Source organism: Lissotriton helveticus, chromosome 2_1 (genome assembly GCF_964261635.1).
Source record: "Lissotriton helveticus chromosome 2_1, aLisHel1.1, whole genome shotgun sequence".
NCBI lineage: Eukaryota > Metazoa > Chordata > Amphibia > Caudata > Salamandridae > Lissotriton > Lissotriton helveticus.
The window spans coordinates 959,493,241-959,516,761 of record NC_136059.1 but is presented as its reverse complement, the minus strand read 5'-3'; the positions used below and the strand labels follow the sequence as shown (position 1 = coordinate 959,516,761).

The window sequence follows — 23,521 nt, the reverse complement described above, 5'->3', positions numbered from 1 at the left end:
GGGGCAACCATAGTCAGGGATCTACCTTCCTACAACGAGATCCATGCCTTCGCTTCTTGTGCTTTTTCTTTGCGGACCTCTAAGCATGACCAGAAGACGATTTCGAAGGCGACGCCGTGCGGGACCTCGACCTCTACTTCGACCTCGCCCTACTCGAACGCGATCTCGAAGTCTTCTTCTCTTTTCTACCTTTCAACTTCGCCACCAGAAGTTTCGCTTTCCTCTCTCGAAGAGCCTTCAGGTTCATCTTCTTACATGTAGAACAGTCTTTGACATCGTGGTCCGAACTCAGGCACCAAATACAATCTTCATGCGGGTCCGTAATCGACATCTTGCCGCACTCTCCACAAGGCTTGAACCCGGTCTTCTTAGACAACATCCTCAGCGAGAAACAAAGAAGCAAGAAGCCAAACAGTGAAAAACAGTAACAAAGTTACCAACAGCTACAGCGGTTCCCCGAAACCGTTAGCGTCGACCACGCGGAAAAAAGGGAACTGATGTCATCACGCCGGCGTAGGCCTATTATGGAGTCAGTGACGCCAGTGGAACCGCGCGCGATGTCATGCGTTCCTGTGATGTCGTTTACGCAGGCGAGCTGCAAAGAAATTTCTGAACGTTGCTGACGCAGGGGGATATTCACAAGGTGAGGAATCCACTGGCAGATGTATCCATCAGAATCATGTTTTATTCATTTGTCCCGCATTACAATCAATGCGTCGTAGATACCTAAAGATTTTTTTTTTTTTAAGTATAATATCGCCCCACAGAAGAGGCACGGAATTGTCTGCTGTCTCCCCCCTCTGAACGTATGTGTTTTAAAATTTTTAGTTTTTGTAAACAATTTTTAAACATATACTAAAGCAGTAAGGATCTATTTAATATGTATGCACTGAGCACTTGCACTTTCTTGACCCTTCCGTTTTTAAGGCTGATTTAGTATGTTTGCAACCGAGCACGTGCACTTTTACAAACCTTTTTCGCTGCTAAATCCTTGTTTTGCTGCTAACTATCGTGTATTTCAGACTGAAAATGGCGCTTCCAAAGTATTGAAATACTCTTGCACTTCCATTAAGCTGCTGGTTATATAGTACAGTTTAGTGAATAGACAAATTATTGTTTTTCATTATATGGTTATTCCGTTCATTTTCTAGTACTGTATAGCGAACTGTTAAATCTTTGCACTTTACAACAAGTTTTAATTCTGAACGTTTTATGATAGTATTAGATTATAACTCCGTATAAGTCTGTAAGTATTTATTTATGGTAATCCGACTATTCATGGTTCATTCCTTCTGGCACTTGAAATCCTATAGAATGGCTGCTACTGATATGTTCATTTGTGTTTTTATATGAAATGATATGATGAATTTAGATAGGCAATTTTTATGCAATGTAATTTTGTTTTTAAGATGTATTTTTATGTGGAATTCCGTGGAATTACAAATCATAATGAATAAAAATTGAATTGGGTCTAGTGCTTTGCAGATGATAGTTCACATTTTTTGATCTGTGCCACAACCTGCTCCTTAAAAATATCTACAGTGTCACGGGGCATGATGGGATTAAACATAGACTTGGGCTTAAATGGTGTATTGGTTCTTGCAAATGACTCCGCAGGGGATGATGGAATTAAAGTGGTATGCCTTCTAATCTCCTCATTTGTGCAAGATTCACCACTATTTTCATCCTGCAACTCTTGAAGGTCCCTAATGCCACATCACTTGATGTCAAATCCATGGTATCTGAAGTGCTATTATCGACATGTCCAGATCCTGTGTTGCTGTTAACCTTGCGTAGGAGATTATATTTTCTTAGCTTTTATTTGCGTATAAATTTTAAAACATCAGTTCTTGTCTGCGCATAATTGAATCTCGTCTCAGGACAATACAACAAACCTCATTTAAGTTGATGTTTGCCAAGTTAATTATCGTTCTGGGATCAGCTGGACTTGAATTTATTTGCGTCTCCACCTGACGGTTGCTGGCTTCTTGCTTGATTAGTTTCCGGTTTGCTTTTCTCCTTTGACATAGTTTTTTGTTTCGCTCCGGCTGGTTTTGGCATTTCTTGGGCGCAAAAGTCCATTTTCTATTGTTTAGTCACAGACCCTTCCCAATTAAATCATGACATGATAAAAGGTTGATTTGTAGCAATGGATACTGACATTGACAAAGCCCAGGAGGTCAAAACGTGTTTGACAGTTTTTCGGTTGTTTTCAATTCGTTAAATAAAGGATTGATCAATTTGGGGCCAGAGAGTGCACTGCATACCTTTGTGGGGAATTTGAATGGGCATGCGAGCTCCGTCCTCGCGAATCTCGGCACTCACTGCGGTAGAGCGGTAGCTTTGACGGAATAGCAGTAAACAGAGATATTCCTGCTGCCTGTTCAGCAGACTGACCTCATTGGAGGGGTTACTTTCCGGAGGGAAACATTCCACCCTGTGAGTTGAGCAGAGTATGCTTGGGAGGAAGAAATACATCTTTTCATAGAACCAGGAACTGCCGAGACGCTGAAGACTCGAAAGAAAGACGGGTTGAAAGATGCAGAACCAAAGAGACGATTGCCCAGGTGAGTGACTTCAGTGTCCACACACTGCAAATTAACACAGACTGCAGCAGCGTTGGGGCAAGATACGAGACAATATTTAATAAAATATTGATAGATACTGAACTGAATTATGTTCAGCTACGCTGACCGGCTTAGAGCAGCCAAATCAGTTTTTTGAAACGGGACATCTGATATCACTGCGGACGGAGGAGTTTACTAGGGAAGAGGACCGAATAACCTTTAAGGACTATTCATTAATTTGGAAATAACTTACGGATATTAGATTAGGAAATGGAGGGAGGCCATATCATAACAAAGTTTAGATGTGGGAAGGATTCCTAGAGGTCTGAGAATTTATTCAATCCCTTCCTACTAAAATCCAGATCCTAATCTATTGAAGGAATGGGCGGAGTTTACAACACAGTCAACCAAAGGGATAGTTGAAATACTGATAAAGTACGCTAAGAGTGAAAGAAATAGGCTTCTGGAGGAAATACGCAAAATAGAAGAAAATATTGGATTGGACACAGATAAGGAGCAAGTAGAACATCTGAGACAACAAATGAAGATGTGCCTGGTGGCATATGAAAACAATATCAAACTTCACAACAGAAAAAATTTGCACGTGATCAGGAGGATTACGAATCAGGCAGAGTCCCCACCTTTGCCAAAAAGTATGATGTCCCACGTAAAATCTTGCAGGAAACTAGGAACCTGAAAGTGACCAACATTAGGGACAATTTGGAATCAGAAGTGGAAACTGATTTTTCGGACACTGACACAGCAAGTGGTACAGAGGTACGAGGTACAAGTGGGGAGGTACAAAGTACAAGTGGGGCAGTATAATCTTTCCCATGAGCATCAACTTACTAAAGAGTCATGGAGGAGTTTTCTCAAGAGACCACGCCCTCCAGAACAAGGCAAAAAACCAGTCAAGGGAACAAGGGGAAGAAATCAATCTGTCCAGACGTGTCGCAAGAAGCAAGGTCAGTTACTGCAACCTAACAATCATCAACTTGTTCCACCGAACATTGACAGCTACAAAATATGCTGTTTTACAAAAGAGGCTGACTTTTTACTCTACTACTGAATGAGATTACACACAAGCGCCGATTGATCTCTTTCTAGTCTAAGGAAACTAAAATTAAAGGAGATTCATTTCCAGCTTCCCAAATCGAGGAAAATAGAGAAAGTATGGGAATACCAACAGATTTACTAACTGGGAGGGAGCTTGAAACTCTACCAACTTTATAAGAGCTACAGGAATTACCAACTCCTAAAGGACATCAGAATGAGGATGACCGGCTCAAATTGCTTGAGCGTGCTGGTATCCAGCAAACATGTGGAATAAGTAAATTGAAAGCAAAGTCAAGATACATGCCAAATACTCCCTTTGATACAACAGACTGACTTTATGATATGGTGATAAGGGATTTGGTTACAATGAGACCAACAAAGAAAACTTAAAGCCATCAAAAAAGACAATTTATCTAAAGATGAATGGGAAGTGGTGGTATCACTTAAAAACGATCACTCTCTAGTTATCAAGCCCTCAGATAAGGGAGGCAATGTGGTCCTTTTTGATTAAGTGACACACTGAGCTGCATGCCCTTAAAGAGAGAGCAATATAATAATAGCATCAAAGTTTTTCATAGTTTGTTAAGCAATTGGCGGGACAAAGGCATACTGTAAGAGGATTTGTATCAATTCCTTAGTGTGGAATATTCAGTTTTACCGACTTTGGATCATATACCGAAATAAACAAAAATCTAAGATGCCCTCCAGGGCGCCGTATTGTTTCCTCAAAGGGAAATCTACTGGGAAAAACATCTATTTATGTTGACTCATTTTTGTCCCCGTTAATGAAGGATCTGAGTACATACATACAGGATACTACAGATTTTATTTGAACAATACAAAATATACGATGGGAAGATAACTTTACCCTAATGGCACTGGATATCAAGTGTCTGTACACCTGTATAGAGCATCAAGATGGCCTAAAGGCACTGGACTTCTTTCTCAAGAATAGGCCTTTGAAGTTCCAAGAACACAACATTATGCTGTTACAATTTGTTTCTTTCTGCATGAAGTACAAATTAGTTACCTTCGGTAACGATGTATCTGTAAGAGACATAGGTTAGTTATAGATTCCTTACCTTAGAATTACCCCTAGGCGTCAGACTGGATCCGGAATTTATTTTCTCTTAGCAGTACCCCTGCGCGTCGGTAGGTGGTGTTGGTCGACTCCACGTCCGTCATCGGGGTTGCTGGGATGACGTTTAGGTGCCTACTTAGACGCTGCCCCTGCACACGGACATCAATTCTGACAACTTTCCACACCAGAAGCGCAGAGCCATGAAAGACACTGACCACTGGTGCACCAAAACTAGGGCCCTGTAAGGGAGTCCCTATCCCCAGAAATCAGTTTGCAATGCAGGGAGGATGGGTGGGGCGGTAAGGAATCTATAACTAACCTATGACTCTTACATATATTGTTACCGAAGGTAAGTAACTTGTTCATCGGAAAGAGACAGTTGTAGATTCCTTACCTTAGAATAAATACCCTAGCAATACCCTCCCCTGAGCAGGGTCTGTGAACCAACTTCACACCAGAAAGTCCTGGAGGACCAAACGGGCAAAGTAGCCATCCCTCCAGCCTTGATAATCCAGTCAGAAATATCTGGAGAATGTGTGCATGGATGCCCACGTGGCCGCCTGGCAGATGTCAATAAGTGGTACTCGTCGTCAACACATGAAACCCTCGGGTCTGAAACAACACAGATGCCTGAATAAGAGGACACAAAAAGATCTCCACCTGTTCTCAAGGGGATCCCTTAATTAGGACATAATCCCATCACCCACCGGAGTGGCATGCTTCATCATCTGGGATTCTCCTCTTAGCGGGAAACCCTTGTCCCGCCAAGGGCTTCTACCCCTCACTGTGAGGGAGGAGCTCAGTGATGCTTTTATTCCTACACTTTATAGGATACAGTAAATCCTTTCTATGAAAAGACTAATAGGTATGGTGAGTGGCAGGCGCAGTGCAAAACTAAAGAGGTAGTGGTGTCAGGAAGTGATGTTAAAACTAAGTAGCAGGAACAATAAAGAGATTATTTGTTTGTTCCTGGTGTCAGGATTAAAACCAGAGCACCCAAAGTTTAAAATAATAACTGCCTATGGTTATGGTGGGACTCCACATGACAAAGCAGTAGTTTCTGCCGTAGCTCTAGAGGAAGGAGCCCGCAGCCCCACTGGAGGTTCCTATTTCGCTAAAGCATATCAAATCTTTATACAAAGGACAACCCATCTTGAGGTTGTACGCTTTTGGACAGCCTGACCTTTCTTGGCACCCACATAACCAACAAATCTTTAGTGTGGTCAAGGTGGAAGGACTGCACACGTTTTGGGTCCAGACGGTGGAGTCTTTCCTTCTCCTTGGAAGGGTGTGGAGGTAGGAAAAAGGTGAGCAGAGTGATGGTTTGTCCTATGTAAATAGGAGTAACTACTTTAGGAAAGAACGAGTGTCTCGTCCTAAGCCCCACTTTGTCCAGTTGCACAGAGAAGAAAGGGGGCTTAGAAGAAAGAGCCTGAAGCTCATTCACTCTGCAAGCAGAGGTGACTGCAACAAGAAAGGCAGTGTTCAGAGTAAGGAGCCTGAGAGGACAGTTGTGAAGAGGCTCGAAGGGAGCACAGATAAGGTAAGTCAAGACAAGTTTCAAGTCCCACTAAGGCATTATGAAAGGAGATGGAGGAAAGAGGTGAACAATGCCCTTAAAGAACCTATTAACAATGGGGGACTTGAACAAAGGGGGCTGATCTGGTAGCCGTAGAAAAGCAGAAATGGCTGCCAGATAGCCTTTAAGAGTCCCCGGGCCAGAGCTCTGCTGGGTCAAAGAAAGAAGGAACAAAAGAACCTCAGAAAGAGGGGCAGAGGGGGATCCACAGCCTTTGCTGTGCACCATGCCACAAACTTGTTCCATCGACAGGCGTATACCAGCTTAGTGGATGCCAAGATGACATTACAGACTTCGGGTGGAAGGTTAAAAGCGGTCAACTGTTGCCGCTCAATTTCCACTCAAGGAGGTGGAGGCTGGACAGGTTTGGGTGGAGGACCGCCCCCTGCTGCTGCGACAGTTGATCCTCCCGAAGGGGCAATCTGATCAAAGGATCGATGGCCATGCTCTTAAGCTCGGGTGCCAGGTTCTTCGAGCCCAGTCCGGGGCCACAAGAATGACTTGGGCCCGGCCGCGCTCGATCTTCTTTAGCACTCGGAGCAGAAGTGGTACAGGCAGAAAGGCGTACAGGACGACGCACTTCGAGCTAGTGCGAAAACTCTAACATGCAAAACTACTGACACTGCGCGTTCTCTTCGGTGGCAAACAGATCTAACCAAGGCTCTCCCCACTTCTGAAAGAGACCTTGCACCACCTCTGAGTGTAGATGCCATTAGGGATCGCCCATGCACCGACGACCGAGTTTGTCCGCTCTGGCGTTCAGAGAAGCTGCCAGCTGTTGAACCACCAGGGTCATGCCCTGCTGTTCCAGCCATGTCCAAAGGAGAAGAGCCTTCTGACAAAGGGTCCACAACCCCACCCACCCGGTTTGTTGCAGTACCACTTGGCAGAGGTGTTGTTTGTGAACACCTGCACTGCCTTCCCCTTGAGGGAAGGAAGGAATGCCTTCAGTGCCAAGCGATTCGCCCGGAGTTCCAACAGATTGATATGGAGCCCGGACTCCCCCAGAGACCAGACTCCTCTGATCTCTGCCTATCCCAGGTGGCCGCCCCATCCCAAGAGTGATGCATCGTTCACCACCTTGAGGTCTGGTTGGGGAAGGGAGAGGGATCTGTCTCTGACCCAATCCTGGTTTGTCACCCAACACTGCAGGTGTTGTGCAGTTCCCTCTGAGATCTGGATGTCTGGAAAGCTTCCCCTAATGCTGCGCTCACTGGAGCGTCAGGTCTCACTGCTGAGCACGCATGGCATATGATCCACCAGCAGGATGCAGGAGGCCATGAGGCCCAGCAGCCTCAGTCATTCTCACTGAAATACGGGATAGAGGCTGAAACATCGGTATCATAGCCCGAATATCCCAGACTCGCTTTTCGGGGGGATAACCCAGAAACTGCACTGTGTCCAGAACGGCCCCGATGAAAAGGAGAGACTGAGAGGGATTCAGGAGTGACTTCAGATGATAGTGAACCCCAACAAATGAAGAAGGTCTGCCATAGTCTGGAGGTGGGAGACCGCCTTCAACAGCCAGTCGTCGAGATAGGGAAAGACTGGAACCCCTGAACTGCGACCAACGTCATCACTTTCGTGAACACCTGAGGAGCGCTGGTAAGGCCGAAGGGGAGAACGGTGAAATGAAAATACTTGTGGCCTCCCGTGAACCGTAGGTAGCATCTGTGGGCTGGCACAATGGAAATAGGCGTCCTGTAAGTCCTACGCCACCATCCAGTCTCCAGGGTCGATGGCAGTTAGAACATGAGCCAACATGAGCATTTTTAACTTCTTCTTGCGGAGGAAGCGGTTGAGAGCCCTGAGGTCTAGGATAGGACGTAGGCCCTTGTCCTTCTTGGGCAGCAGAAAATAGCGGGAATAGCAATCACAACCTACATCTGATGCTGGGACCCTTTCAGTAGCTCCCTAGGCCAAAAGAGCAGAAATTCCTGGCTGAGAAGCACCAAATGATCCTGTGACATGCGATCGAAAGACGGTGGCATGGAGTGCAGGGTAGTCTCGAAGGGGAGGAAGTAGCCCCTTCAGACTATCTGGAAAACCCACCTGTCCGAAATGATAGTTTGCCAGTGGGGGCGGTGATGGCGAATGAATATGCTACTTACCAGTATGCATCTGTTCTTGGCATGTAGGGCTGCTGACATTCATATCTATAGCATAGATCGCCGCCTAGTGTTGGGTCCGGATGATTGCACATTGTTGTCCTGGAAGAGTCACCGAAGTATCACGAGATAGGTGGCTCCTCCCCTGGACTACAGTGCGCATGGGCATCGACTCCATCCCCAGATTGTTTTTAGCCATTGTGGCGAAGATGGAGTGTAACAGTGTGAGCGATGACCATGCTAAGAGTAAGTTTGAATTCTGCAGCCGCTACAGGCGCCGGGGAGGAGGGCGGGCGATATGAATGTCAGCAGCCCTACATGCCAAGAACAGATGCATACTGGTAAGTAGCATATTCAGTTCGAGGCATGTGGGCTGCTGAATTCATATCTATAGCATAGAATACATAGCAGTCCCTCCATTAACGGCGGCCGCCTGTGCCAGCTGCAAACGTTTGAAAAAGTGTCTTAAGAACAGCCTGCCCTACAGCTGCTTGGAGTGCACATCTACACAGTAGTGTTTAGTAAATGTGTGTGGTGTAGACCATGTGGCTGCTCTACAAATGTCTTCCAAAGGGATATTACCAAGAAAAGCCATGGAGGCCCCCGACTTGCGGGTGGAGTGGACTCTGGGGGGGACCGTTAAAGTGCGCTTAGCCTTGTGATAGCAAATTTGAATACACTTAACGATCCACCTGGCTATACCTGCTTTGGAAATGGGGTTGCCTTTGTGCTGGGCCGAAAAGGCAACAAAGAGTTGTTGTGTCTTCCTAAAATCCTTGGTCCTATCGATGTAGTACATCAAAGCTCGTTTGACGTCAAGAGTGTGGAGCATTCTTTCGGCTACTGTCTCTGGGTTTTGAAAGAACGCGGGCAGTTCAATGGTCTGATTGACATGGAACTGTGAAACCACGTTAGGAAGAAATTTAGAGTTAGTGCGCAGCACCACCCTGTTCGAGTGAATTTGTAGGAATGGCTCTTGTACAGTGAGCGCCTGGAGCTCACTAACACGTCGCAGAGACGTAATGGCTATTAGAAAAGCCACTTTCCATGTTAAAAACTGAACCTCGCATGAATGCAGAGGCTCAAAAGGTGGGCCCATCAGCCTGGTGAGGACCACACCATCTATGCCCATCCAGGACCAGACGGGACCCGGGGCCAGACCCCCTGGTTCGCGCATTACTTATGACAGAGGTGAGCTTATGGCAATCAATTTGACTTGCACACCCCTTGAGGAGGGGAGCGTGGCCTTGCTTCAACAGGTAGGACTATGGAAGGCTCCGGAGAAAGGTTCTGGGTGGCCTTCTGCCCATAAAGCGGGGGTTGTACATTACGGGTTGTTAAACACCCGTTCCCTCCAAAAACATAATGGAGAGGTGTTTACATTATTGGAGGATGGAGAGTTTGATGTGCTGGGAATCACGGAGACATGGCTGGAGGATTCCTCGCTACCGGATCTTGTGGCTGCCATACCGGCAAATTTCTCGGTCCTACACTATAATAGAGTGGGAGAGAAAAGAGCTGGAGAGGTGGCACTTTTCTTTGCTGATCGTATGCGGGGAGAAACAATTTTAGCAGAAAATTTGGGCGGGCGGAGGTTTTAGGTGTTAAACTTAGACTGGGGACAGATTGTTTGACTGTCCTGGTAGTGTATCGTCCTCCTTGGGCTTTGCCGGAATTCCCTGACCTATTTTTGAAATTAGTGCAGGACCTGCGCTCGAGATATGATAATTTGGTCATCTCGGGAGACTTTAATTATCATTGGGAAACTACCCCGAGAGAAGGGCAGGCTAGCCACATTGATGAGGCATTATCATCGTTAGGTCTAACCCAACAAGTAAAGGGGCCGACACATGTGAAAGGTCACACGCTCGATTTGGTGTGGACGTCACTACCGGTACAGGGAGCGATGATCACGCGACCGTGTGTTTGGTCGGATCATTACCTATTGAAGGGAGATCTCCTGATGAACCCACAAAAAACTAAACCTGTAGAAGGACAGAGGTTGGTGAGGAAATGGAAGAACATCAATGGAGACAAAATGGTGGCACATCTCTTAGCTAATCCATCTCAGAACCGTCAAGATGAGAACCCTGATGTTCTTTGTAGTAATCTAGATGTTAGACTTCGAAGGGCGGCCGACTATGTGGCGCCAGCAGGCAGGGTCAACTTAGTAAACAGAGGCCCAGGGTCTCCCTGGTACAATGACTCTTTAAGGGAGAAGAAGAGAGCTCTACGCAAGACGGAGAGAGCTTGGCGCAGAGCCTATGACACTAAGGCGAGAAGTCTTTACATGCTAGAGTTAGCGAATTACAAACGGGCAATAATAGCTAGGAAGGCGAATTTCTACGAGGAAAGGATCATTACAGCCAAAGACCCTCAGAAAGAAATCTTTCAAGTCCTAAATGAACTCAGGAAAGTAAAAGAACAAAGGCCGGAGTTCACTTTAGAGGACTGTCAGAGGTTTCAGAACTTCTTCACTAGTAAAATAAAAGACCTTATTTCGGAAATTGCCTGTACTCCCATACATGCCTGCCCCCCACAGGCTACGTCGACTAAAAAGCTGGTGGACAAACCTCTGGACATGCTTCCTCCAATCACGAAAGAAGAACTGTCCCTGCTTATGGGGCGAGTTAAGTCCGGCTCCCAGGCCGATCCTTGTCCCCCTGAAGTATTCAAACTGGCTATGCCAGGAATAGAAGAGGAGGTTTTGACTCTCTTGAACTCATCCTTAGCACTAGGCAAGGTTCCTTCAGCCTTCAAGGAGGCAAGGTTGATTCCCTTGCTAAAAAAACCGGGGGATGATGTGAAATGCCTAAAAAACTTTAGGCCTATTTCCCAGATCCCTTTCCTCGCCAAAGTGCTGGAACAGCATGTTCTGTCCGAGCTTTCTGACCATCTAGAAAGGAACGATCTGTTGGAACCAAATCATTCGGGGTTCCGTGCGAATCACAGCACGGAACTGGTCATGCTGTCGATTGTGGATGAGCTCAGGAATAGGGCAGACAAGAAGATACCTGGTGCCCTGGTGTTGTTAGACCTCTCCGCGGCGTTTGACACCGTGTGTCATAAACAACTTCTGTCGCGGCTGAGGGACTTCGACATCCAGGGCACAGCCCATGCCTGGTTTGCTTCTTTCCTACAAGGGAGGACACAAAGAGTTCAGCTGGGAGAACTGCTCTCCACTGCAACACCAATTTCCTGCGGAGTGCCACAGGGGTCGGCTTTGTCGCCCCTGTTATTTAATATATACCTCCAACCTTTGATTTCACTTCTTAATCAAATGGATTGTCAGGTTTATAACTACGCTGACGACACTCAAATCATTATCCAAATGGATAATGTCCCTGGGGCGTCAGCAAATCTGCAAACCATTCTTAAGCACACAGCTAATTGGATGTCGCTGAACTCCTTAAAAATTAACCCGGACAAGACGGAGGTTCTACCTATTACCATCGCTGGCAATCCATGGCACGACGGGTTCTGGCCTAGGGAACTTGGGCCGCCCCCGGAGCCAGCAGTAGCAGTAAAAAGTCTAGGCATCCATGTGGATGATAAACTTTCCATGCGGAAGCAAATCACCACGGTGGTAGGAACCTGTGTTGGCCTGCTCCGGCAACTTAGGAAAGTTGCTCCACTATTGTCCTATTCCACCTTGAGACGAGCGGTGTCCTCAATGATATTAGCAAGGTTGGACTACGGTAATTCGCTTTATTTAGGATTGCCCCAAAAACTCTTGGACAAACTTCAGGTGGTGATGAATTATGCCGCTAGGCTCATTCATAAGAAACCCAGGAGCACGCATGTGTCCCCACTTATGCGCGAGCTGCATTGGCTCCCAATAAGACAGAGGGTGCACTTCAAAGGTTTATGTATTGCACATAAATCGCTCTATGGTAAGGCACCAATATACATTAAGACCCGCCTGATTCCATACAAACCGGGTAGGGCGCTAAGATCTGCGGAAGCAACCCTTCTTTTCCAACCACGCTTCAGACTGGCGACAGTGGGCGGTCGGGCCATCTCTAATACCCTCCCAGCAGTCTGGAATAATCTACCGGCGGAGCTGCGTAAGGAACCTAATTTGTTGTCCTTCCGGAAGAAGTTAAAAACCGTTCTTTTCCAGAAGGCCTGGGGTGGGCTATAACTCCAGGGACGGGCCCTTTCAGGATTGCTGCTGTGTTTACTGGACAAGCGCTTAGAGACCCCTGGGTTATAACGCGCTATATAAATCGAATAAAATAAATAAATAAATAAATACATTAAGGTTCCATACAGGAGCTGGCGGGGTCCTGGCTCCATTCAGTCCTTCTAGGAAGGCTTTAATGGCAGGCACTCTGAAAACGGAGAGATGCTGCCTGTTTTGGAGATAAGCTGCTATGGCGGATAAGTGTATCCGAATGGAAGCATATGCCAGCTTGCATTTGTAAAGATGTAACAAATAACAGATGATGTTGTGAGTGGATGCATCTAGCGGGTTGATGTTGTGTTCTGTATAGTAAATGACAAACCGCTTCCATTTTGCTGCATAGCAAGCTCTGGTGGTGGGCTTTCTTGCCTCCCGTATGATATCCATGCAGTCGGGAGGCAAGTTAAGGTAGCCAAATTCTAAGACTTCAGGAGCCAGATCGCCAGGTTGAGCTGTTGCGGGTCTGGGTGCTGAATGTCGCCATGGCTCTGCGTCAAAAGTCTGGGCGTGAGGTGCAGCCGTTGATGCGGTACCACGGAGAGTTCTAGAAACGTGGTGTACCATGGTTGGCGTGCCCACGTTGGAGCAACCAGGATGAGTGTCATCGAGCGTTGCTTTAGCTTTCGTGCCACCAGCGGTATGAGAGGTGCTGGGGGAAAAGCGTACGCAAATCTGCCTGACCAGTTCATCCATATCGCATTGCCCTGCGACTGTGGGTGAGGGAACCTGGCGGCAAAGTGTTGGCATTTTGCGTTTTCCCTTGTGGCAAACAGGTCTATCTCTGGATGACCCCACTGCTGGAAGTACGGGTGGAGTACTGATGGATGTATCTCCCACTCGTGCATTTGGTGGCTGTACCTGCTGAGCAGATCCGCCATCTGATTGTCCTTGCCCGGGAGGTGTTCCGCCATGAGGAAGATGTTCCTCTGAATGGCCCACTTCCACATGCTCTGAGCCAGATGAGACAACTGTGGAGAGTGTGTACCTCCCTGCTTCTGAATGTAGTACATGGCTGTCATGTTGTCCGTCCGGATCAACACGACTTTGTTGCACAGATGTACTTTGAATGCCTTCATCGCCATGAAGATTGCTATCAGTTGCTGCGTTGTCCATAGTCCCTGCACCGTGTAGTGGAGTACATGAGCTCCCCAACCCTGGAGAGATGCGTCCGTCGTCAGGATAATTTGTGGCACAGGCTCCTGGAACGGTCGGCCCTTGCAAAGGTTGTGTGGATTCCACCAATGCAGAGAGTTGTATGCCCGACCGGTCACCAACACTAGGTCTTTTAACTGTCCGTGAGCCTGATTCCACTGACGTGCCAAGCACTCTTGAAGCGGACGCATATGTAGCCTTGCGTGCGGGACTATGAAGATGCAGGAGGCCATCATGCCTATCAACTGCATGAACACTCTTGCTGGAAGCGAGTGTTGCGGTCTGAACTTCTGGAGGAGCGACTGAATGCTGTCGATCCTCACAGAATTCGGCTGAGCCGTGGCTGCCAGAGTATCTATTGTCGCGCCCAGATACTGCCGCACATGGGCTGGCTGAAGGTGCGATATGGGATAATTTAGTGAGAATCCCAGACTGAAGAAGGTGAATGGTGTGGGACATGTTGGCGGCGCACAGCTGGGCTGACTTTGCTTGGATAAGCCAGTCGTCCAGATAAGGGTGAACGTTCTGCCTCCTGAGGTGCGCAGCCACTGTCGCCAGGCATTTTGTGAACACCCTGGGCGCCGTGGTCACCCCGAAAGGTAGGACCTTGAACTGATAATGCCGACCCTGAATGGTGAATCTGAGGTATTTTCGGTGTAATGGATGTAGTGGAATGTGAAAATATGCATCCTTGAGATCCAAGGTTGCGAGGAAGTCTCCCTGGTTGAGCAACGGAAGAACTTGCTGTAGCGTCAGCATGTGAAAGTGTTCTGAGACAATATACTGGTTTAGGGGTCTGAGGTCCAGTATGGGTCTGAGGGACCCGTCCTTCTTCGGGATTAAGAAGTACAGGGAATACACTCCTGTGCCTTCTTCCTCCACCGGCACGAGCTCGATTGCCCCTTTTTGCAGCATGACAAGTACCTCCTGCTGCAATAAGTGCAAATGCTCTGTGGACATAGGACGGTGTTTTGGTGGCATGTTGGGTGGAGTGGATGTTAACTCCAGACAATAACCGAACTGGATAAGTTTCCTGACCCACCTGTCTGTGCTGATGGATTTCCAGACTGGCAGGAACTGCTGGAGTCTCCCCCCGACAGGTGTGGTATCGTCGGGGGGCAGTGGCAGGGCGTCACTGTTTGTTGGTGGCAGAGGAACGGGAGTTGTTATTTCCACGGCCTCTGCCCTTGGCCTTGTTGCCCCGATAGCCACCTCTACTCTGCTTGGTGTAAGAGGACTGCGCCCCACCTTTAGTGTATTGCGTTTGCTGGGACATCTGGCCTCTGGAAACACCTCTATTGCCTGAGCGATGAAAAGTACTGCCCCTAAACTGTTGGGACTGGAGAGCTCCCATGGACTTTGCAGTCTCTGTATCCTTCTTTATTTTTTCCAGTGTGGTATCCACCTCTGGACCAAATAACCTATCAGAGTTTACCGGCTGATTGAGGATGGTGGTTTGTATCTCTGGCTTGAAACCGGAGATTCTGAGCCATGCCTTACGTCTCAACATCATACTGGTGTTAATGGCCTTGGCCGCGGTGTCCGCCACGTCCAGTGCACATTTAATAGAAGCGTTGGAGATGAGCTTCCCTTCCTGAATGAGCATCTCCGCCGCCTCTTTATACTGATCTGGTAGATGTTGTAACAGGGTCTCTAGTGTGTCATAGTGCGCCCTGTCATATCTGGCCAAGAGTGCCTGAGTGTTTGAGATACGCCAGATATTGGCTGCTTGAGCCGCCACCCTCTTCCCTGATGCCTCCAGCACTTTAGATTCCTTGTCAGGGGGAGGAGCATCACCAGTGGTTTGCGAATTCGCCCTCTTCCGGGCATTAGAAACGACCAGAGAGTCCAATGGCAACTGGCCCTTGATGTAGGTAGGGTCGCCAGGTGCCGGCTTATATTTTTTTTCAATTCTAGGGTTGATCACCCTGGCACGTGTGGGTTCTTTAAAAATGTCTGCAGCATGTTTCAGAACCCCTTTCAACACTGGGAGAGTTTTGACAGTCTTTTCTGCCGTGGAGAAGGTATCAAAAAGGAAGTCCACGTCAATAGGGTCAGCGTGCAGCTGGACGTCATGGTTTTTAGCCGCCCTCTCAATTAGAGCATTAAATGCCGCAGAAACCTCTGTAGGAGAGGTTTTGACATTGTACACCTGACTGTCCGGGGCAGTTTGTGGATCCCCTGGGTCCCCTGCATCTGCCCAAGAGTCCTGGTGATCCTCAGGATCAGTGTTGGCAGGAAAGTTATACTCCTCATCATCACCCTCCCCAGCCTCCACATCTGAATAAGTGGGTGAGGGTGTAGCAACTCTTGGAGTCCGTGGAGCAAGTGGCTCAACCAAAACCGGGGAATCCGTAGAAGGCTTCTTGCGCTTCAAAGGAATTGTGAAGGACTCCAAAGGCTGTGTCGCCGTGATCTTCCTCTTGTAGAGGGTAAGTTTACCGGTGTCGGCGTCGATAAAGTGTTCCGACTGCTCCTCCAGCAAGGGCTGTCGATGCTTCAAGCTCCCAAGCTGCTGAGAAGGCTTCGACCCTGCAGACCCTTGCACGGGCGCTTTGGCGACCGACCTTGGTGCGAAGGCCTTCGGTGCCACCTTCGGCGGCAACGTAAACAGGAGTGGCGTCGAAGACTTAGGCGTTTTGCAGCCTGCTTCGGGGTGGAAGCATCCTTCGGATCGACCGCGAAAGCCTTGTTCTTGATGCGTTGCAGTGAGTCCGACACCTGCTTCGTAAAGGAAGCGGACGGTTTCGTCGACCCGACAGACGTCCTCGGTCCACCAGCGTGTGAAGACTCGAGCGTCGATGTCTTGGCCTTCTCCGGCCGAGGTACAGGATCAGCCCTCTTAGGTGCGCTGTGTCCTCCTTCCGCGTCGACGGCCTTCGGCGCCGACAACTTCGGGTCTGCGGCCTCGACTCCTGGGTTTGGGGCCCCAGTCTTCGGCTCGACGCCCTTGATCGATTTCGGATCGACGCCCTTGACCGACTTTGGCTCGATGCCTTTGGTCGACTTCACCGGGTCGACAGCCTTCTTCGGCTTCGGCTGCCCCGACATATCGGAAGACGAGGAGGCGGCCAGAGGGACAGAGGTCTACTGTTTCGACGGCGTCTCCATCACTTTCGTTTTCGTCGACACCGAAGGTTTCACTTTCGGTTTCGTTTTGACCAACGGCAGCTCCGCAGAAGTGTCCGTAGCCGGGCCCGTAGGCGAGGCCGTGGATCTGGGTGTAAGGTCTTGGGTAAGGCCGTGTGGCGATCCCACGACCTGAGCCTTAGTGATTGTTCGAACGGGGCATAGCTTTTCGCCTGAGCTATCTTCCATGGCCCCATAGGCTTCATTGTCGTCTCCTACCTCGTCGACGACTTCTTCTGCATCGAGCGTTTCGACGTCCGCGTCGTAGTCGATCTCCTCCGCTGGAGGTGAAATCTGCATATGAACTTCTTGTTCGTCTGCTTCTTCTCTCTCGAAGATGTCCACCGGTGCCGGGGCCGACTGCTGGGCCACCAGGCGCGCCACGCACCGAAGTCGAATCGTCTTCTTCGATCGAAACCGGGAACAAGCCATACAGTTGACTTCATCGTGGTCTGGCGACAGGCACTTGTTGCACACCGGGTGGATGTCGATGTGGGGATACTTCGATCCACACACGGGACATTTCTTGAACGGGCTCCGTTTCATGATGTGATGTCGAAAGTCTTGTTGCGTCGACTGGGCCTCGAGCACCGAAGAGCCACGCGACTCCTCGGGATGTCCGACTCGGGAACTGAGCCGGAGCAGAGCTGGGCACCGAGCGCAAAACAATACCGACGGTATAGGAAAAGGCCTTCAGGCCTTAAGAAAAGTCTATATCGATTCCGAACTGGAGATAACGAATATACATCCGAACCCAATGGCGGAAAAAAACAATCTGGGGATGGAGTCGATGCCCATGCGCACTGTAGTCCAGGGGAAGAGCCACCTATCTCGTGATACTTCGAAGACTCTTCCAGGACAACAATGTGCAATCATCCGGACCCAACACTAGGCGGCGATCTATGCTATAGATATGAATTCAGCAGCCCACATGCCTCGAACTCCTGCAACCCACTGGCTCCTGATGGGCCTGTAAGGTCTGACTAGGAGGGTTTGGAGGTTGCTGCAGGGGTGGGAAAAGGGTGGACTAGCCCGCCTTCTGGCTCCCAGACCTGCGAGGTCGCTGGGTCCCACGTCCGCAGGCACGCATCGGCTGGGCAGCTTTCGTGGACCGGTGGCTAGACTGGGACGGACGCGGTAGGATGCCCCTTCCATAGTCACGAAATGGGCGAAAGGCAGACTGTGGTGGACGGGAGTACGCTGCGAGGCCTAAGGATCGGGTCATAGCTTGAGAATCCTTAAAGCGCTCCAGCATCGAGTCTGCCTTGTCACCAAAAAGGCGACGGCCATTGAAGGGCATGTCCAGCAACGTTGCTTGAACATGCCCCGAAAAGCCAGACGTCCTCAACCAGGCTTATCGCCAAAGGGCTACCGACGTGGCAATCGTTCTGCCCAGTGAGTCGGTGGTATCCAGTTCATAGCGAATCGTGAATTTTGCTACATCTCTTCCATCGGCAACAGCTTGGGAGAGAACGGCCCGGGCCTCCTCTGGGCACTGAGGCAGCACTTGCGCAACCGTATCCCAGATTGTATGGGATTATTGGCCAAAGAGACACGCGGTATTCACGGACGGCAGTGCCAAGCTGGAGGGAGAGAACATGCGCTTCCCAAGATAAACCAGCTTCTTGGATTCCCTGTCTGGAGGAGGAGAAGGAAATGCGCCCTTAGAAGAAGAAGCTTAGACCACCAAGTTCTCGGGAGGGAAGGGTGTTGGGGAGGAAAATGGAATCGCCCGGAGCTGGGCAGTGGCGGCGGGAAATCATCTATTACCCAGGAGCCCCTGTGCTGGGCTTGGACCAAGTGCCTAGAACGACATCTGTGAGGGATTTGTTGAAGGGCAAGAGGGTTTCTGAGTAAGTTGCCACAGCTCTGTCAGGAGATTAGTCCTGACTGCCACTGAAGGAAGCTCCAGGCCCAAGGTCTTGGCTGCCCTACGCACCACCACTGTAACAAACAACAGTGACTCAAGGGTATTATTTCAAATGACAAATATACATAAATGTGCAATGACACAGTTAATTACACAGGATTGAATCCATATGGATTAAATCCTATGTAATTAACTGTGTCATCGCACATTTATGTATATTTGCCCTTTGAAATAATACCCTTGAGACACTGTTGTTTGTTACAGATTAGTGCCCTGGTCTCTTTAGGGTTTATGGGCTAACTCCAGTAGTCTGTTACTGCTATGCACCACCACAGGTAGGGGGAGAAAGCATGCCAAGGCCTGGGGAAGTGTCCAGGCCACTGGTGTCACCCGATTCCTCTCTCCAGTCTGGTTCTTACAGCTGGTCTGCCAAAGGGTCTGCCTCTCAGTCCACTTCACCATCTTCAGGGAACACATGGGATGAACAAGGGAACAAAGGTACCCTCCAGCGTTGGTTCCGATGACAGTCCACGTCGGTCCGGCTCTGTGTCCATCTCGGGGGTGAGGATGGGGACAGTGTAAGCCGGGGGCATGGCAGACTGGCACTGAACCAGATCCAGGCCTGGATACACAGGGGGTCCTCTGGCGCCGGGGCCAGAGCTGCCAGTATCGAAGGCCCAGGACCCCCGACCGACTCCGCTGGTCCTGAAAGCGCGGCAGCGGAGTCGGGCTGCCCAAAGATACTGTGGAGGGCTTCGTAGAACATACGAAGCTGGGCAGAGGATACCACGGCTCCCAGAAACGGAGGGAGGTATGGAGTCGTCCCTGTATAGGCACCGGAGACGGAGCCTTGGCGTGACGACGCTCCGGATCCCACGTTGTGTCAGCCGACCGAGGGGGAGAAGGCGAAGAGTGATGGTGCTTCTTCGCCTTCTTCTTGTGCTTCAACTTACCCAAGGAGTACGAAGACTAGGACGAGGTGTGGTGGCTCTGCAAACAGTCTTGGGACCTTGCCCTTGAGAGAGACCAGGAGCGACGCGGAGCCGACTTCCTGGCCTCCAAGAGTGTTTTGGACCGCTCCGGTAAAGACTTCGGATTCATGGCCCGGCAGTTGGAGCACCACTTAGAGTCTTGGTCGCACACCAGACACCAAATGCACACACGGTTGGGGTCCGTCACAGACATCAGTTTGTGACAGACCTCGCAGGGCTTGAAGCCGGTCCAACGATGGGACATCCCTCGTGCACCAGAAGTTGATGACTCGAAAGAAGAAATCGTCAAAATTCATAAAAAGCTTAGTCAAAAATTGACTAAAGGGGCCAGCTCTCTCCAGATCTGTGCTAGGCTGGGCGGAAAAAGAAAGAACTGGTGTCAGCGCGCAGGGGCGGCGTCTAAGTAGGCACAGCGACATCATACCAGCTACCACGACACTGATGAAGGAAGCAGAGTCCACCGACGCCACCTACAGTCGCACAGGGGTACTGCTAAGAGAAAAATTCTCCAGATCCAGTCTGACGCCTGGGGTAATTTTAAGGTAATGAATCTATAACTGTCTCTTTCAGATGAATAATATTTTCTTATTTTCAGGGCAATTGGACCGTCATGGGCACGTGCTTCGCCCCCAGTTATGCAAATCTCTTTGTGGGCTGGTGGGAGAAGCATGTGGCCTGGGCGGAATCAAACGAGAATTGGGTTGTTTAAGTGGCCTTATGGGTCAGATATATTGATGACCTCTTTATTGTATGGCAGGGCACCTGAAAAGAAGCAGAAATGTACATTAGAAGTTTAAATAATGATTTGAATCTGCAATTTACCGGTCATATTAGTAGCGCAGAAGTATCTTTTCTGGACTTGCAAGCATATGTCAAAGACAATAATCTATGTACAAGATTATACAGAAAACCTACGGCAGGTACTGCCACACTGCACACTCCGAATCAGCATCCCCGCCATCCGATGCATAGCATTCCTTTTGGAGAGCTATTAAGATTAAATGCAATTGCTCGCTATCAGATGATTACAGTATGGCAGAAAATGAAGCACTTATCCGAATCAGAGAGAGAGGATATTCCAATAAAACATTGATGAAAGCAGCTAACAAGATGAGGGCTAAAGACCGACAATATTTACTTACCCCGAGACAGAAGCTAAGAGAGGATGGCGATGTGGTGAGACTGATAGTAAATTCTTCACCTGAATCAAATCAGATCAGAGGGCTTCTTTAAAAACATTGGAGTGTCTTACATTCAGACACCGTTTTGGGACCTAAGTTACTGAATAGATCCGATATTACACACAGGAAAAGTGTATCCCTCAAAGACCTCTTAGTACATAGCTATTACATTGAACATCCCCACCCAAAAACACAGGGGGTCGCAGGTTTGAAGGTAAAAGATTTTGAAATACCAGGCAAAAGACAAAGAAAAGGCCATCAATTACAATTTTGTAACTTATTGTCTACAATGCCCGTGTGGAAAGAAGTATATTGGTAGCACTGTCCATCCTGCAAAAAAACGAATACTAGAACACACTCTAGCAATAGCAATCAGGATGTGGCTTACCCAGTAGGGAAACACTTCATGGAGGCACATCAAAGTAGAAGTGACATGTTAAGTTACTTCTGCAACGATCAGGTGCCCCCACAAAGAAAGAGGGGGGAGGACAGAGTTAAATGTTTGAGACACCGTGAATCTAAATACATAGTAGAATTGCGGACCCAAGTTCCTTGGGGACTCAACAGTGAGGTGGAAACACCTCGGAGAAGAATAACGCGAAAAACATTCCAGTGAGCCTCCTCTTTTTCTTCCTCCCTTGCTTCCTTTTCTCTCTTGCACTTTTTCCTGCTCGCTTCCTCGTTACTATATTTCTCTCAGGTGGCTGAATAATGAATTTCACCTCCAGCTAAATATGTATCATCAGGAAATGTGAACCCTTTTTTACACATTGTATTTGTTCATGAAAATATTCAGAGGTAATTCAGTGTAACAAATAAAATAAATATTAGGCCAAAACACGAGCCAGATACTCTAATATCACTTCATAAATGAATGATTTTGTTAGAGTCACTGGTGGGCATTAAAAGAACTAATTAACAAACTGTATAATTATAATGTACATATATTGTGGATTTATAGAATTTGATTTGGTTGCATATATCATTATTCTTACATCTGGTAGATATATCATGGAGCCAGTCCATCCAGGGCATTATTGATAACATTTATTAGTGAGAAGAATTGCGAGTGGATAATTGCATTGCAATTCCCATTTTAGATCTTACATTTTGCAATATTATATGGAGTTGATTCATTTTGGTAATTTTATATCCAAAAAAAGGGTATATGTATAAGCCCCGATGTAGGGGCTATTCATGTTAAAATAGCTGACACCAATACTATTCATTATGAACAGGTAAATGAATTGTAGTCTGTTTTATAGTGTTTATTCGCAGTCGCTGCCCAATGAAATCATCACATTCTAAAAGGTTGAATTTAAGTCATGGATTAACATTGACAAAGGCCAGGAGGGCGAAACGCGTTTGTCAGTTTCTCAGTTGTTTTTAATGAAGTAATATATATAGCTTCCACTCCTGCTTTTCCCGTTCAGAAACCAGGCACCGACATTGTAGGGGAGAATTTCATCAAGTTTTGTTCAACAGAAGGCTCCGACGCGTTTCGATGGTATAACCATCTCGCTCACAGAGTTCTTCTTCTCAACTCGTGATATATTATAATATTCTTATAATACGTATTATGTGTCTTTTGGCCACTTGATACATTTTGGCACAATGCATATCCGTCAATTTAAACGCTTTCCTAAACTATAAACCGGACTAAAAGTGCCTTGTAAATCAGTTAAATAGTGAACCATGTGAAAGAACACCTGTTTTTCCATAGACAGCAACTGCAAGAGATGCAATGCTCATAACACTGTCACTCAGTAATTTCCAAGAGCAATCCAGATCACACCCTTAGTACATTTTTGGCACGTCAAACCGGTTATTAGGACATGTGGACTGAGGTGCAATAAGCCTCAAAATCAGCATCTTAGCCCCTAAAATGTGGAATATGCGACAATTATCGCATCTGAGAAATTCAGAACACCTCGGTAACGGATTGTATCTGACAGGCCTACTCATAATCAGGCCCTATGTATTTTTGGTAAGGTCTAGAGTTAAACTAAAGATTCTGCAGTTTGCAAAGGAAATTCACCATTGTGAAATGCCACAAACTACGCCTTTTGTTCTGTGTGCAATGTAACATCTTTACAAACAATTGTGCCTTTCACAAAAAAGACAATAATAAACTAGAAAGTAGGTGCCCAGTGAACTGTAATGGCAGCTTTTACTGGCTACCTTACGTTGCCTTTGTATTCCTCACTTGCTTTCTTTCTTATTATCTGTCTCTCTGCCTCATAAGCAATGTACCAGGAGCAGGGCTTAATTTGTAAAAAAAAGAACAAGTGCCAGGGGGACACTGTAGCTTGCACCACACATTGCACCTGCAATGCTGCAAATGACAGTAACACCACAACCACTAACCATCACATTCCGACAAGTGTAACAATTCAGAATATTTCAAGCCGCCAATTAGAAGAATAGCTTGGGCGTCAGGTAATGGTAATTTTTAATGTAGTAAGTTCAATTAATAATTAGCTGTTGTTGTGGTCATCTTTTATTTAGTCAGCTAGAGCCACCTTGTGGCAGACTGTAACAGGCGCCAGAGTTGACAATTAAGTGCCAGTGTCAAGCACCAGAAATCATCTGCTGAAATTCAGCACTGACCAGGAGGTGT

The 23,521-nt window shown here is 47.8% G+C and overlaps 1 protein-coding gene across 3 annotated transcripts in view; it reads right to left on the bottom strand.

The window, feature by feature from the left end:
- The window catches only part of TUT7 (terminal uridylyl transferase 7), a 1,540,394-nt gene that overhangs the window by 1,141,852 nt on the left and 375,021 nt on the right, over positions 1–23,521 (bottom strand). The gene's annotated exons all lie outside the window — the stretch shown is intronic.